Source organism: Phascolarctos cinereus, unplaced genomic scaffold (assembly GCF_003287225.1).
Source record: "Phascolarctos cinereus isolate Bilbo 61053 unplaced genomic scaffold, phaCin_HiC Scaffold_7;HRSCAF=346, whole genome shotgun sequence".
NCBI classification, from domain to species: Eukaryota; Metazoa; Chordata; class Mammalia; order Diprotodontia; family Phascolarctidae; genus Phascolarctos; species Phascolarctos cinereus.
This window is the reverse complement of record NW_027556180.1, coordinates 70,678,488-70,695,090: the sequence shown is the minus strand read 5'-3', so window position 1 is coordinate 70,695,090 and position 16,603 is coordinate 70,678,488. Positions and strand designations below refer to the sequence as shown.

General features: G+C 37.8%; 1 long non-coding RNA gene across 1 annotated transcript in view; it reads left to right on the top strand.

Moving 5' to 3' along the window:
- LOC144454761 (uncharacterized) overlaps window positions 1–9,423 on the top strand; it is a 32,798-nt gene extending 23,375 nt beyond the window's left edge. The window contains exons 2-4 of the long non-coding RNA XR_013483282.1: window positions 3,363–3,430; window positions 6,970–7,250; window positions 7,897–9,423. This is a non-coding gene — a long non-coding RNA (uncharacterized LOC144454761). The remainder of the gene's footprint in view (window positions 1–3,362; window positions 3,431–6,969; window positions 7,251–7,896) is intronic.
- Window positions 9,424–16,603: the final 7,180 nt, after the last annotated feature.

Here is a 16,603-nt window from a genome sequence, read left to right as displayed (position 1 = left end):
CCGGAAATACCAATCAAGCAATACAAAACTAACCAGGTTCAAATATATATGGTCAAGTGCCAGGAGAACAGAATGGAGATAGAAGGATTTAGCTTTATATAAGATTCCTTGGGTATCTGGATTGTCTTTCAGAGGCCTTAGAAAGAATTAGAGTAAATGCCTTGCATCCAGATCCACAGGGGCAGTTAGGTGCCACAATGAATAGAACACTGGGGCTGGACTCAGGAAGACTCCTCTTCCTGAGTTCAAATCTGGCCTCAGACAGTTTCTAACTGTATGACCTAGGGCAAGTCACTTAACTCTGTTTGCCTAAGTTTTTTCATCTGTAAAATGAGGTGGAGAAGGAAGTGGCGAACCACTCCAGTATCTTTGCTAAGAAAACCCCAAATTGAGTCATGGAGAGTCAGATAAAACAACAGATCCATGGAAGATTAAGGACCAGCTCCCTCTGATCAATCAGTAGGTTGTTAATTTGCTGCAAAACTTCCTCCTAACTGGCTTTTTTCTTTCTATATATACTATATATTTATATATATATATACACTATATACTATATATTTAAAGACATAAACATATATTTACATATAAATATATATTGAAATATCAATATATTTATATACAAATGCATATATTTAAGTATAAATATATTTTATATAAACACATATATAAATATAAATATATCTCTATATAAACATATATATTTAAATATAAATATATTTTATATGAACATATATTTAAATATAAATATATTTTATGTAAACATATATTCAAATATAAATATTTTATATAAACATATATTTAAACACAAATATATTTATATATGAACATATATTTAAATATAGATATATTTACATAGAAACATATATTTAAATAGAAACATTTTATATACTAACATATTTAAATAGACATGTATTTATATTTAAAATTTTTATATACTATTTATTTATATGTATTTATATGCACTTATATTTATATGAAGTATTTATATAATGCTTTAAGGTTTGGAAAATACTAAATCACTGCCAAAACCATCTTTGTAAAATAATAACAATATTTTTGTATATAATAATAGTAATAACTAACATTCATATAGCACTTTAAGTTTGGCAAAGTATTTTACATTTTTTTTCTCATTTGATTCTCATCACAAATCTAAAGTAGATGCTATTATTAACTGCATTTTCCAGATAAGGCAACTGAAAGGGTTTGTCCAGGATTATTCAGTTTATAAATCTCTCAGGCCGGATTTGAACTCAGGCCTTAATGATTCCAAGTCCACATAGCTGCAAAGATGAACTTTAACAATGTTTCTGTGCACTTCAAAATTTTTAACAATTGCACATCGAACTCCTAATCAAATCAAATCTTCACCACATGTGGGAATTGGAATATAGAATGCTAGAGCATTGAACAAAGAATGTCGGAACTCAAAGGACCACAGAACATCGAAAGTGAGACCATGTGAAATATATAGTATCTCTGTGGAAAGCAGCCTCCACATGTAAACGAATAGCAGTATTGGGTGATGGGTGCCCAAGGGGAGTCCTTACCCTGTAAAATCCTCCTCCGCTTGTAAGCTGGCAGGAAAGAGGAGATAAATATGAGGAAGGAAGGGCAGGAATTCAAGAGAACTCAGACGGAAGGAATCCCAGTCTCCTCCCCTCCATTTCAGCCATCCCTCCCTCCCCCATCCCGAGGCTGCTTGGAAAAATATATTCGACCATGTCTAGGGACTTTTAATTCACCACTTCATCTAAGTGTTTTAATTTGCTTCAGGTTATTAATTAATCTCTTCTTACAGTCTCTCCAATAAATCAACTTGGAGCTGGCTAAGAAATATGATCAAGGAGTGACCCAAAGGCTTGTGATTCCCTGAAGGGGCAATCATCTCTCTGGTGTTTCCCATGTTTCTACACTAGAGGCTGGGTGTGTCTCCTGACTTTCCCTGAGTGCCCATCCCTCCCAAATCTCTCCTGGTGTGGCTAACATTAAACAGGTCACAAGGGTAAATGGTCACTCTTTAATTTATGTTAACAGTAGGAATTAACGGAAGCAAAAAAGGAAGTAGTACAAAGTGAAGGGGGTGGTCTAGAGGTAAATGTAGTTAGTGCTGAGCAAAGCTATGGGCAGCAAGAATTAGCTTTTCATGCTTTCAACTCCTTCCTCTTAGGGGCAAGAATTGAGGCAATTAGGGTAGTGCATGTAATGGTCACTGCTTCCTTCTCTCAGAAATCCCAATTCCTCAATGTCAATGGCTTGTAGATTTAGGGGAAGTGCCTCTCCTATCTATGGTGATGTTGATGCCAGGTTACATATAGAATGTCAGAGATGGAAGAGGACCTCAGAATAGACAATGTTAAAACAGAGCAAGTTAAAAAGAACAGAGAATGGTAGAGCTGGAACCTTAGAACTTAGAATTGTTCAAGCCAGAAAGGCCCTGAGACTTCATCTAGTGCCCAACTCCCTCATTTTACAGATGAAGAAACTGGCTTGTCCAAGATCACACAGGCTAGTCAATGCCATTGCTGGGACTCAAATCCAAGTTTTCCTACTCAAAATTCAGGGCCCTTTCTAATATTTCTCACCTGTGTCCGTTTTTACTAGATAATTTATTCCTTAATTAGCCTCGTGCCAAAAATCTCAATCAAAGCAAAAGAAGCTTGCTATCACTAGCCCTGGAATCTCCTCCTGTCCTGGGGCTTTTGTACCTACCAAACCAAAACTTCCTTCTCTGACCACCACTCCCCTGTGCATTGTCTCCTTCAATTAATACAAGCTTCTTGAGGACAGAAAATGTTTTCCTGTTGTATTTGTATCTCCCAGTGCTTAGCACAGTGCCTGGCACATAGTAAGCACTTAGTATTCCTTCTTTCCTTCTTTCCATCTTCCCTCTCTCCCTTCCTCTCTCCATTCCTTTTTCCCTTTCTCCATTCCTTCCTTTTTTCTACTTCCTTTTTCCTTCCTTTTTTCCTTCCTTCCTTCTTCCCTCCCTTCCTCTCTTCCTTCCTTCCTCTTCTTCCTTCCTTCCTTCCTTCCTTCCTTCCTTCCTTCCTTCCTTCCTTCCTTCCTTCCTTCCTTCTTTCCTTATTTCCCAGGCCTTTCTCCTAAAGAATGTGAATTATTATAACAGCCTTCAATTCCCCTCCTTGAGCTCACCAAACAGCTTCTCTCTTGTCTTTCGAGTCATTATTTATAACCCCACCACCCACATAAAGCCTTCTTTAAGTAACATCAAATTCACTCTTATGGTTAGAGCCAGCAAGTCTCTTTCACTAATATGTGTCTCGTTACCTGCTCATTCATCTTATCTCTTCCTTGATTCTAAACCCTTGAAAGTAAAGAACTTTCTTCTTCAATTGCAGAAAAAACATCAGCCCACGTGTTTCTCTCCCAGAATCTAGCCATTGGTGAGGTGCATTTCTGTGCTGTGGTAAGTAAATTTTGCCAAGGCAAATTAGCAGACTAACGTGATGAGTTTACACATGCCCAGACTTGTAAATTTAACCATGATTAAACTTAAAATACAGATCTATTTTTTTCTTTTTCTTTTCAAAACTTGGGTAGCAGTCTTTGCTTAGGGTTTATGCATGCCAAGTTTGACTTTTATAGTTCTAACTGTTTGGGAAGGCAGAAAAACAGCCAAATGAAATATTACAAGTTTTGAGTTTTTTTCCATGTTTACTTAAAAAACAGTTAAAATGTGTTTATTGAAACCTTAAAATAAAAATGTATCTTATACGAATACTGAATATGAGAATAATGAGGTCCCATAGGAGATTGATGAAGAATTTTTTTTTTAATTGCAGAGTTAAGAACAGCTGAATGTGGATGTGTCTTTTTTGGATGTCATCTGTTATATACAACAATCACTTCATCTACTCCTGGAAAAAGTTTCACAATTACACAACACATTAAAAAAAACACAGTAAAACAGCTGAGATTTGGGCAAGCATAAAACAAGGAGAGGCCAGAAATATCTGTAACTTTTCTGCAGTCAGCTGGGGTTAGCTTTGAGTCATGCTTCCTGAGAAGCCCCAAACTTAACCACTGAAGACTCAGGATCCTTTCTGTAGAGATTTCACTTCATTAACAGCTACCATTCCCTAGCTTTATGGAAGTGCCCAAAGTAACCCAAAGAGGGTTACCAGGGCTCAAATGCATAACCATAGACAGGCTTCTATTTGTCAGTGCTCCCCTGAAAGATTTTTTTTCTTTTTCCTTTTTTGGCAATTGGGATTAAGTGACTTGCCCAGGGTCACACAGCTAGTAAGTGTCAAATGTTTGGTCTGAGGCTGGATTTGAACTCAGGTCTTCCTGACTTCAGAGCTGGTGCTCTATCTACTGTGCCACTTAGCTGCCCCTGAAAGATTTTTACATGGCTTCAAATTGCCCCCTGAATGAAGTGAAACCTTTGATTATGGGTTTCAAAGGGTCTAGAGTCTGTTTGCCTTCAAATCTTTTTCCCACTAACCATGATGCCCCAAATTCTCAGCATTAGAGTCACTCCTTTGGGATGGAGAGCCATGTCACCATAGGACTATGTTAAAATACAAATGTTACCTATTTGTTGTTATTATTGGGGTGGAGTGGTATGTTAATGCTATTATTACCTTTGATCAGCATAGCATGAATAATCAGTAACTTAGCAAGACCTTTAAACAATGGGACTTGGAAAAGTTTCAATAAGAGTGAGTGAGAGAAAAGGTACAAAAAATTAGGTGCATCCCATGAAGGTTGTGACCGGGTAGGAAATCATAGAGCAAGGAGAGGGAATATGAAGACATTAGGCCCTGAGTAGTTCTGAGCTTCTTTCTGAAAGAGTAGAGGAGAGCTTCCAGATTGGAAGCTGTGGATTCACCAAAGACAAACTCGCCCTCACTCTCAAATTAGCTTAAGGTCAGGCCCATAAAAAGGCTGAATCTGAGATCAGGATATAGTGCAAAGAGCACAGACTTATGAGAAAAATCTCAGTTCTATTAAGTAGGTCAATACCTTGGGGAGGTTCATTTCTCCTCTACTGTCTTCATCTGTAAAGCAGAAGGCTCCGATTAGAAAAATCTCCATGTTTCCTTCCAACTTTAAAATTCTGACTATAAGATCCTAAGATTGACTGAGAGGTAAATAACATGGCAAATAGAAAATGGGAGAGGAAGTGGAGAATGTTAGAGGGGCCTTCAGGATTCTAGAAAGGACCAGTCCTTCTCTGGCTTTGATCAATCTGTCAACGTGCAAATGTTTGCAACAAACCTTCTCCTTCATGTCCTATAAAGTACAGGCTCTTAACCCCGCTCTCCACTGAGATTCAGAGGATTCCCCACATTCATATTTGATTTTTCAAATTCTTTGAGTGCCTAGATACTGCAGTTAAAAGATGCCATAAAATACTCACAGATAGACTTGCTGTCTAGCCATAGGTGCAACTGGATTTACTTAAACTGAAGCTACTATAATCTGGATGCCATCAGAAAGTCAAATGTGCATTCCAACTGTTGGTTAGCATTTTTGATTTTGCTCAGCCTTTGATGGTGCCATTTTAACAGAGTAAATACAACAGCAAACCATGTTGGGAAGCCTCATAAGTGAATACAGGCCTCAGCATAACTTTGTCATCCTTCCTTTCAAATATGTGTTTTTCCATGGTTGTAAATCATACCGTTAGCCCTTCGCTGTGTAAACAATGCTGATGAAACCTCTTTCTTCAAACACTGTCGTTCACTGCCACCTTCTTTGCAGAACCCAGCTCAATGACTCATCCAAACTTAGGTCAGGATCTCTATTCCAAAAGGAATAACAAAGTGCTAACTACCGAGTGACTAATATGTCTCACTTGGGAGAGATGGAGAAATGAATTCCATGTTTACTAGTGGGAGGAAACACTAAGGAACTGGAACCAAGTACTAGGAAATACTCAAACACTTAACTACCTACCCATGTGTTGCTCACCCATTTGGCAGCCCCCTCCACTGGCAAGCAGTGCAGATGGTACTATCTGACATAGGAGAGTCTTGTCCACTATGAAAACTGGGATACATAGTGTCTCCTGTCCTACCAGTTAAATTCAGGATCTGCAAAACACAGAGGCTAGAAGGTAACAAAAAGATGAAATAAAGTTGTATTTTAATGGAAAGAGCACTAAACTTGGAGTCAGAAGACTTGGGTTCAAATCTTAAACCTGCCATTTATTTACTATGTGACCTTGCCAAGGTCACTTCCCTTCTGTGGAACTTATTTTCTTTATCTGTAAAATGGAGATACTAGACTAGATTTGTCTCTTCCGGTTCTAACATTCCAACTCCCTTGATTTAAACTCAACTGTCTGACATTTTGCATTCGCCCATCTATTCTATGGTGATTTTAGAAGCAGTTAGTGGACTTTAAATTAAATTTGGCATACTATCAAGGATAGTATTTTAAATATAATTTGTAGTTGTTTTCTATTTTGAAACAAAATATTAGCAAAAAAAATCCCAATAAATATATCTTATAGAAAAACTTTAAGAGATAAAACTAAAATTTGGTAAATAGCGAAAGGTCATAGAGATAAGATATTGGAGCGAGTGAGGTCCACAGTTCAATAATCGCTAGTTAATAAGAAGCAAAGTTAACTATCCCACCTAGAAGAGGGGAGAGGTGGGGGGAAGAGAGAGAAAAGGAGGTAGAGGAAACCAAATTGCACTGCCCTTGTGACTTATTCACTTTCCTGCCTTCTCTGAGCCCCCCTGGTTGAATCCTGCTCCCACAAGTGACATCCACCAAATTCAACCGCTAAACTCTTCTTAGATGTTCAAATGAATATGTATAGCCTCAAACCTAACAGCCCATGTGAGCACAGACAGAAAGGGCCAGGAAGCAGCCCATTTTTGTCTCATTGATTTTCATGGGAAGACAGTTCTTGCCTTATTGATTTTCACTGTTGATTGAGCTGTGCTAGTCTCTTCACTGAGGGTCATTTCATTTCCTTTTTTGCAGGCGCTCAGCATTTCCCCAAGTCAATGCATCACTTCACAGCAATGGTGATTGCTGGCTATTGACTGAGTGACATTTTCAGCAAGTGGAGCAGCCGACTCTTGATTGTCTGTACTCCTGGGGAAATGCGGGCCATGGATGAGTTCAACCTGCAGAGAGTCCTTAAATCTTACTTGTTTTACAACAGATTCAACTTTTATTTCCCACCAAACGCGTCAGAGGATCTGCAGGCAGAAATGCAGCTGGACTTCCTCCCTCCTCTTCTCTGTAGAGTCACTGTGGAGGTATTACCATGCAATGAAACATCCCATAAGGCAAAAGGAACGGGGGGGGGGGGACGGTGCTCAAGATCAGATCCTGCTTCATCAGAAACCAATAAAACCAATTCCAGCACCCAATAGAATTCCTGGAGCACTGTCTTAGGTTAACAAATGATAGTTGGTTGATAGATTCCTTGTTTTTTGTAATTCCACCAACATTTTTTTCAGTGACCACCATATCATCTTTTATAAATAGTCACTGGTAAGTTATTTTCTTTGACGTAGCCCTTTAAAAGAACCCAAACTTCTTTCAAGTCAAAGGTTGCTCTTACTTTGGGGGTCAATCTAAAACAGACTTAACTAGTCCCAGAATTTTCTCATATTACACTTGGAAAGCTCTCTACAATTTTCTACTTTAGTCTTAAGTGGGTAAACAGTTTTCAATTTCTAGTCAAGTCTTACAAAATGCAAAGAAAATCAAGTGATTTTAATGCTTGGTTTTTTTCCCTATCTCTGCATATTACTCTTCATATAGAATCATAGACTGAGAAAACAAGAAAGGACCTGGGAAGTTATCTAATCCAGTGGTTTCCTATCCAGGATATAGAATCCTAGATGTAGAGCTGGAAGTGTTCTTAGAGGTGGTTTATCCAATCTCCTTTTTTTATAGATGGGGAAAATGAGGCTCAGAGAAATATGAGGTGTTTTCGTTGAAGTCATAGCCGTAGCAGATTTGAATCTCAGTCCTCTGACTTCTGAAGAACTGTTCTTTCCTCTTTTGTAAATGTATATGCATGCCAAAAATTGTCATGTTAATTGTTCTTTAGCTCTTACAAAGTACATCTTGTGGATTTATATAATAAGCAAAAATACCATCAGTATATTGAATATACTACATGTCTCATAGATGGGTTAGTATTTTTCAAATGTATTTCTTTGCTATTGTTATTGATGGAATAAAGGTAAATGCAAGTAAAACTTTACTAAATTAATTATAGCTTTTTAAAATGCAAATTGAACAGCCAAGTGATGCAATGGTTAGAATGCTGAAGCTGGAGTCAGGAAGACCTAAGTTCAAATCCGGCCTCACACACTTCTCACTGTGTGACCGATTTGTAAATCATTTAATCTCTCTCTGCTTAGGGTTCACTTAAAATTTTTTAAAAAAAATTTATTTCATTAAATATTTCCAATTACACGTAAAAAAAATTAAACATTCATTTTTTGTCAGATATTGAGTTCTTAACCCCAAAGCTTAGATCTTTGGGCTTATCAAACACTAGATTATTATGGTCATTTACTAATGCGAATTGTGTGCGTAATCTATTCCACTGTTCCTCCACTCTATTTCTTAGCCAGTATTAGATTGTTTTCATGATCACTGATTTGCAAGATAGTTTGAAATATGATACTGCTAGATCACCTTCCTTCATAACTTTTTTCATTGATTCCTTTGATATTCTTGGTCTTTTTTTCTTCTGGATGCATTTTTTTTCTAGCTCTGAAAAATATTTTTTGGTAGTCTGACTGGTATGGAACTAAAGAGGTAAGTTAATTTAAATAGAATTATCATTTTTATTATATTGGCTCAACCTACTCATGAGCAATTAATACCTCGCCAGTTATTTGGATCTGTATTTATTTGTGTGAAAAGTGTTTTGTAATTGTGTTCATATAGCTCCTGAGTTTGTCTTAGCAGGTACACTCCCAAGTATTTTATAATGTTTTTAGTTATTTTAAATGGAATTTTCCTTTCTGTCTCTTCCTGCTGGGTTTTGTTTGTAATATATAGAAATGCTGATGATTTATGTGGGGGGTTTTTTATATTCTTCAACTTTGCTAATGTTAATTTTTAGTTGATTCTTTGGGGTTTTCTAAGTATACCATCATACCACCTACAAAGTGTGAGAATTTTGTTTCCTCATTGCCTATTTTTATTCATTCAATTTCTTTTTCTTGTCTTATTGTTATAGTTAGCATTTCCAGTACAGTATTGAATAATAGTGGTGATGATAGATACCCTTACTTCACCTGTGTTCTTATTGAAAAGGCTTCTAACTTGTCCTCATTACAGATAAAGCTCATTATATGTCATTTTAATAAATATTCTATTGATTTCTATTCTTTCTAGTGTTTTTAAAAGAAATGGGTGTTGTTTTTTGTTTAAAATTACCCAATAAATTTTCATCATTGCTTCCTCGGCCCTTTGTTGAATGTAATTTTTATTGGATTATGGTTGGGAAAGGGCTAATTTAATATTTCTGCTTTTCTGCATTTGTTTTTGAGGTTTTTATGTTTTAATACATGGTCTATTTTTTGTGAAGGTGCTATGTATAGGTAAGAAAAAATGATATACTCCTTTCTATTCCCATTTAATTTTCTCTAGAGCTATATCATATTTAACTTTTCTAAGATTCTATTAGTCTACTTCTTTTAAATTTGTTTAATGGTTAGATTTATTTGGCTCTGAGGGGAAAATTGAGGTCCCTCAGTAGTATAATTTTGCTATTTCCTCCTATAATTAATTTAACTTTTCCTTTAACAATTTGGATGCTACATCATTTGGTACATACATATATATATTTAGTATTGATATTACTTCATTATCTACGGTGCCTTTTAGCAAAATACAGTTTCCCTGATTATCTCTTTAATTGGGTCTATTTTTCCTTTTGCCTTTTCTGAGACCATAATTGCTACCCCTGCCCTTTTTACTTCAGCTGAAGCAGTATAGATTCTGCCCCAGCCCTTTAGTTTGGCTTTGTGTGTGTCACTGTGTTTCAAGTGTGTTTTTGTAAACAATATATTGTTGGATTCTGCTATCCACTCTGTTTTTTTTTATGGGTGAATTCAGCCCATTCATAGTCATAGTTATAATGAATAAGTGTGCTTTTCCCTCCCTCTTATTTTCTTCTATTTATCATTCTCTCTTTCTTTGTATCCTGTCCCTCCTCTAATGTCTGTTTTGCTTCTGATCATCATCTGCCCTCCCTTTCATCACCTCCTCCCTTTTTCTTATCGCCTTTCCTTATTACCTCCCTATTGGGGAAGATAAATTTATATATCCAATTGATTGTGTGTGTATGTATAATATGTGTATGTGTGTGTACATATGTATGTATATATACATACACACATACATATTTATACAATTACACACATATGCATGCATGCGTGTGTGTGTGTGTGTGTGTGTATAAAATTTCCTTCTTTGAACCAATTTAGATGAGTAAGATTCAAGCATTGCCTGCTTCTCCCTCTAATCACCATTTTCCCCTCCACTATAAAAACTCTTCCTTGCACGCCTCTTTTATGTGAGATAATTTTCCCCATCCTTCCTTTCCTTTCTCCCTTTTCCCAGGACATCCCTCTGTCACCCATCCATTTTTAAAAAATCATCCCAACATAATCAACTCACTCTTTCACCCTCTGTTTTTCCAGCCTACTTCTTGATTTTTAATTTATGTTAAAGTTGGGCTCTGTTCCTGATATAGGGGCAAGGAAAGGCACTGTCCCACAAGCTTCCAGCTTTTTTACACTGCTGTTTCCATGGCTTGTTCTGTGGGTTTAAAAGTCTTCAGTGCTTCCGAAGTGGTATATCTGGGGAGAGGTGTGGTCACTGCTTTCTTGGTTTGAACTCTGGTCTTTACCCAGGAAGTGCCCCATATCTCTTGGGATTGCAATTGATATTGTTCCTCAGGGTCCCTGCTCCCTTGAGACCAGAAGAGATTCTGTTCCTCAGGGTTCCTGCTCCCTCTTAACCAAAACAGCTCCTCTCAGCCCTTGAACTGTGACCCAGAGGCGCCAAAAGCTTCCAGTCCTACATCCAGTGCTAGCACAGAGGTCCCCTGTAATCTCTTTCTGACCTGTTGCCAGTTCACTTTATCATGTCTGGTTTGAGAGCTCTTGAAGCTGCTGCTACTACTGTGGCCACCAGCTAGTCCCACCACTTGTGTTGCATCCATATGGACTCTAGGCCAGCTTCCACCTCTGCATCACAGAACTCTCTTTCTAACTTTGTAAGTTGTCTTGGGTTGGAACAATGTTTCACCCTGCCCTTTTGATGTTTTGCCACTCCAGAATTTGATTTTTTGACATTATTTTAAAGTTGTTTGGAGGGGAATGTTGGAAGAGTTTGGCTGAATGCTTCCTCTACTCTGCCATCTTTGCTCTACTTTCTTAGATTTCTTTATCTGTAAAATTAGGATAATAATAATAACAATACTTTCACCCCATCGTAGTTGTAAACAATCAATATGACAATAAATGAAACCCTCATCAGTAGCCTTTGCTGATGTCTATGGTGTAACTCTTCACACTGAAAATTTAATAAGCCATTTAGAGTAGGTTCCAGCATACCCTTGACTATAGCCATATTTCATCCTTCTTACTTTCTCCCTTCTGTTAGAATATAAGTTCCTGGAGAACAATTTGGAAATATGCCCCAAGAGCAATCAAACTGTGTATAACCTTTGATCCAGCAATACCACTACTAGATCTATAACCCAAAAAGATCATAAAAAACTGAAAAGGACCTTCAAGTACAAAAATATTTATAGCAGTTTTTTTTTTATCATGGCAAATAATTGGAAAATGAAGGAATGCCCATCAATTGGGGAATGATTGAACAAGTTGTGGAATATGATTGTGCTGGAACATTATTGTGCTATATGAAATTATGAGCAGGCAGACTTCAGAGAAACCTAGAAACACTTAAACACACTGATGCAAAAGTGAAGCAAGCAGAACCAGGAGAACATTGGACACAGCAACAGCAACATTGTACAATGATCAATATGATTGCTATAGTTCTTCTCTGCAATACAGTGATCTAAGACAAGTCCCAAAGACTCATGATGGAAAATGCTATCCACATCTGTAGAAAGAACTGATGGAATCTAAATACAAATCTAAGCATACTATTTTCACTTTCTTCATTTTTGTGTGTGTTTTTTTCCCTTTTGTTTTGTTCTTCTTTCACAACATGACTAATATGGATATATGTTTTACATGATTACACATATATAATGTATCACATTGCTTACCATCCTAGGGAGGGGAAAGGGAAGGGAGAAAATTTGGAACTCAAATTTTTATATAAAAAATGAATGTTAAAAATTGTTTTTACATGTAGTTGGAAAAATAAAATACTATCTCCTGGGGGGAAAGGAATATAAGCTCCTGGAGGTCAAAACTGTTTCTTTTTACTTCAATACCTACCACGGTGTCTGACACTTGAAAATACATGTTGAATTGGATTTTGCTGCCACCAACCAGAGTCAAGGGAATCTTATCTCTGCTTCCCAGAAGTGGTTGAGTTGTTTCCCCAAAGAGAAGAGATAAATATTCGCTTCTGCATTGGTGACCCAAGTTTATTCCAAAGTAATGTTATATGGAAATCTGCTTTCAAAAATTTAAATTGATATTTAGAAAGCCAAAATTTCTTTCTTTCTTTTTTTTTTTGGTTTTAGGCAATTGGGGTTAAGTGACTTGCCCAGGGTCAACAGCTAGGAAGTGTCAAGTGTTTGGTCTGAGGACCGGATTTGAACCCAGGTCCTCCTGACTTAAGGGCCGATGCTCTATCTACTGCGCCACCTAGCTGCCCCTAGAAAGCCAAAATTTCATAAGAAACCCCTACCAATTTCGAAGCCTAACATCCAAGATCCAAATGTAACAAGAAACTTTTAACTAATCAGATTCCTTGAGGGGAAAAGTACTTGGTACAAGAAGGCCTAAATGAATGCCTGTTCAAGGTGATGATGAAATATGAGAGAGAGATACAATGGATCATGGAAACCATCTTAACCTTATCATAGTCTATATGTTTTCCTGTCATCTTCTGGGTACCCACGTGGGAAGATGAATACCTACCTGATAAATATTTAGGACATGCCCACCAAATACAGCCAATATTAAACTACTGCCTTTTGGGCTCTTGTTATACCTGGCACACATAGCCTTCTCTAGTGAGGAAAGCCAGCTGTTTTTACACACAATAGTCCCATAGAGGCTTGGCCTTTGGGAAAAGATGAATAAAGACTAGAAGTAATGGCTTCCTGATAAAGAACTGAAGTTTATTTGGGTAGCTCATTCAATCTATGACCATCAAGTTGAATCTTAGAAAGATTTCTTTCTTTCTTTTTCTTTTTGTAGCAAGCCATGCTATAGCTGTTTTAGTACTGGAAAAAATGAAAAGCAGGATTTTAAAGTAGCATCACGAAATATGATTTTTCTCAATGGGTTTTTCTCTAACTGGTGACAGGTCAAGACACTGGAGCCAACATAAGCGTCCAGTACTTCAAATGACTTCCCAGTGGCAATGAAATCTGACAGAGCATTTGTGAGTGTAGAAAGGGAGGGCCAGAAAAGTCAGCAAATAATTGGCTGCTCCACTCTCCTGACCAGTAGTCAACTTGTCACAAATGTATAACATGATTTGGCAGTGAAGAAGACTGCAGTGAAGAATGAGCAAAGGGATTTTCTATATTTCCCCACCAGTAGATGCACAGGCTTCAGAAGGCTGGTTTCAAATGATATACTTCCCTTTGCAAATGTGGATATGCTCAGGGCAAAACCTAGAAGGGCCATCCAGGAAAATTTCCTGGAAAATCCTAGCCTTGGGCTATTTAAACCTCTTCAGGTTTTGTCCTGGGTATTAGCAATCATCTCTTCTGCTCAATTTTCTCTTCCAATTGCAGAATAGGGTAATAGACATACATAGTGGATGTGCATTTAGGGGGAAAACATACTTTCTCAGTTGACTCTTGGGCACTGCACTGCTACACATAGCTATAAAGTCTAAGACATGTCCCCACTATGTAGCCTGGAAAAGGGGTGTTAGTTAAGGACATACCAAATGTATACATAAAGGGGAACTTTTTCAATGGCTACCTCAGGACAGATGTCATTCTTCTTTCTCTAAAAGTCACCATCAACAGCAAAGGACCTGGGAGGGGAGCAAAAGATTGTATTTCCTTCTCTATACACATGGAGAGTGTACTGAAACACAGGAGTTTTTCAACTGGAGGAAAGAAAACAGTTGACTGGGGGCAGAGAGTACAATTTGGGGGTAAAGTAAGGCAACCCATCAGTAATTGGGCAAGAAGGGTATCCCATGGGCACAATCATTTAGGGAGCACTCTGGGACTATAAGGAAAGGATTGGTGAACCAGGGAATACAGGAACAAGAGGTATGATGGAGACTGAGACAGGAGAGAATGACCTCTCACCATGTTGGTATCCTGGTGCAAAACCATTTTTTTCTCATGCTCATTATGGCTTTAGGAGTATACATTGTCTAACACAAAAGAGAATTAGGCAAAATACTTATGAAGAGCCCCAACCTGCATGCACATAATATATTTTAGCTCTGTAGAATTTTTTTTTTTAATTTCCAATACATCTCTTTCAGCTTGTCCTTTTTCTTAGAATGGAATGGAGGAACTTTAAACGCTAGATGGAAGCCCTGTATTAAGCACTAGGGAGTAAACAAGATAGCCCTTGCTCTCAAGGAGCTCCTTAATTAAGAGAGACAATATATATAGGAAGATTCAGCTTTAGAACAGTTAGAAAGTTTCAGAACACTGGAAGCCAAAAAGACAGGTCAGATGGTAAGGCCCAGAGGAGTTTGGGAAGCAATGATTAGGTAAAAAGGCCCTAACCAGTGCCTGTTGGGAGCAGGTAGTGAGCCTGAGGATAGGGGAGTGAAGCAGAACTCTTGGGAATATCCTAATGGAGACTGGCAGTTTAGGTTCCCAGTGTTGGGCCCTCAGGCTATCAATAATAATCTCGGAATGTTGCAGTCAGCCAGCAATGATGAAAAGAACAAATGCAAATATTTACAAAATAAAGACAGCTCACCTACCAAGGCAAGATACATGAACCTATATCTGTATTTCAAGGTCTGGCTTTATATTCATTCTGATCTCAGCCATGTGACTGACACTAAGGAAATGACTCTCAGCACTGTTCTGGCCTTAATTGTTATATAAACACTACTCATCCAAAGCTCCTTATATTAAAAGCCAGTCTGCTCTTTGGTAAAGCAATGGGATGCTAAATCATTCTGTGCTCATGCTCAGATTTCCACCAGATTCTGGATTTATTAACAACTGCATTTTCAATTTACTATGGACTTATTCTTTGAGCACAATAAAACTTTTGTCTCCAGAAAATAGGGACTTTGAAAAGTGCTGAAATGGGAAAGGGAGTTTTTTGAAGACTCATATCTCACCAGACCTGCCACGTCTGAACAAATAATCAGACTGCACATATGGCTTGCTCACGCAGTGTTTCTAGGAGCTTGGTGACAGGGGAGGCATTATTCCTGCCTAGAGCAGTGTTCTTTAACCTAATCATTTGAGTTATTAGGCTTTGGTGTTTAAATGCTCTCAGTAGGAGTTGTCTAGGCTTGCCTATCAATCATTGAAGACGCAGGATGATTTAACAGACCCAATTCTCAACTGGGCTTAAGGAGGTATTAATTCAACTTCTGCTACCAACATGACATCTTAGTCAAGTCACTTAAGTGTATCTGTTTATCCATCAATAAGAGGGAAAGAAAAATTCTTTCCCTTTTCCTACTCTCTGGGAGCCTATGAGATCATGCTATTTGTAAAGTGAGGTTTATAGAATGAGTGATAATGTAAACACCTGAAACACTCTTTCCATACCTTTCAAGTTCCAACCAAAAGACTGGCAAGTTGGTTACTTGATGAGAGGCCATGTGGCACTGCAGAAGAAGTAGTAAATGATGGCAAAGCATGCCTCCCTTCTCCTGACTGGAAGGTGATGGATTCAAGGTGTGAAATGACACATGCATTTTTAAATATGACTCATGGGTTGATTTGTTTTGTGTGGCTTCACTTATTTGTTACTATTACAGTTGGTGAGGGGGAGTCTTTGTAAAAGTGATGTAAAAAAACCCAAAATACATTAAAAGAACATTTTACATTATTTTATAGTGCGAGAGTTTGGGCATTGGAAATCTGGGTTTGTTCTTTGTCCATCATTCTCGAAGAGGACCATGACATCATTAGGTGATGCCACGGCATGTAAGTGAATTGCATTTAAGTGAGGGGGGGCTGTGCAAAATCACCAGCCTCTTTTTCTCCTCTGGAGCCCTCTGAGTCCAGTGGCAAGATATAGATCAGGACAACTGGAGATAGCCCCTCTGGGTTTACTACTTGTTAGATGTGTGATCTGGGAAAAATAATTTAGCTTAATTTTTTCATCTGTAAAAATGGGGCTATTACATCAAGGGGTTGTTGTGAGACTCCAATGAGATGATGCAAACAAAAATACCTTATTAAGGGACAGCCAGATGGCTCAGTGGATTGAGTACCAGCCCCGGAGTCAGGAGGACCTGAGTTCAAATC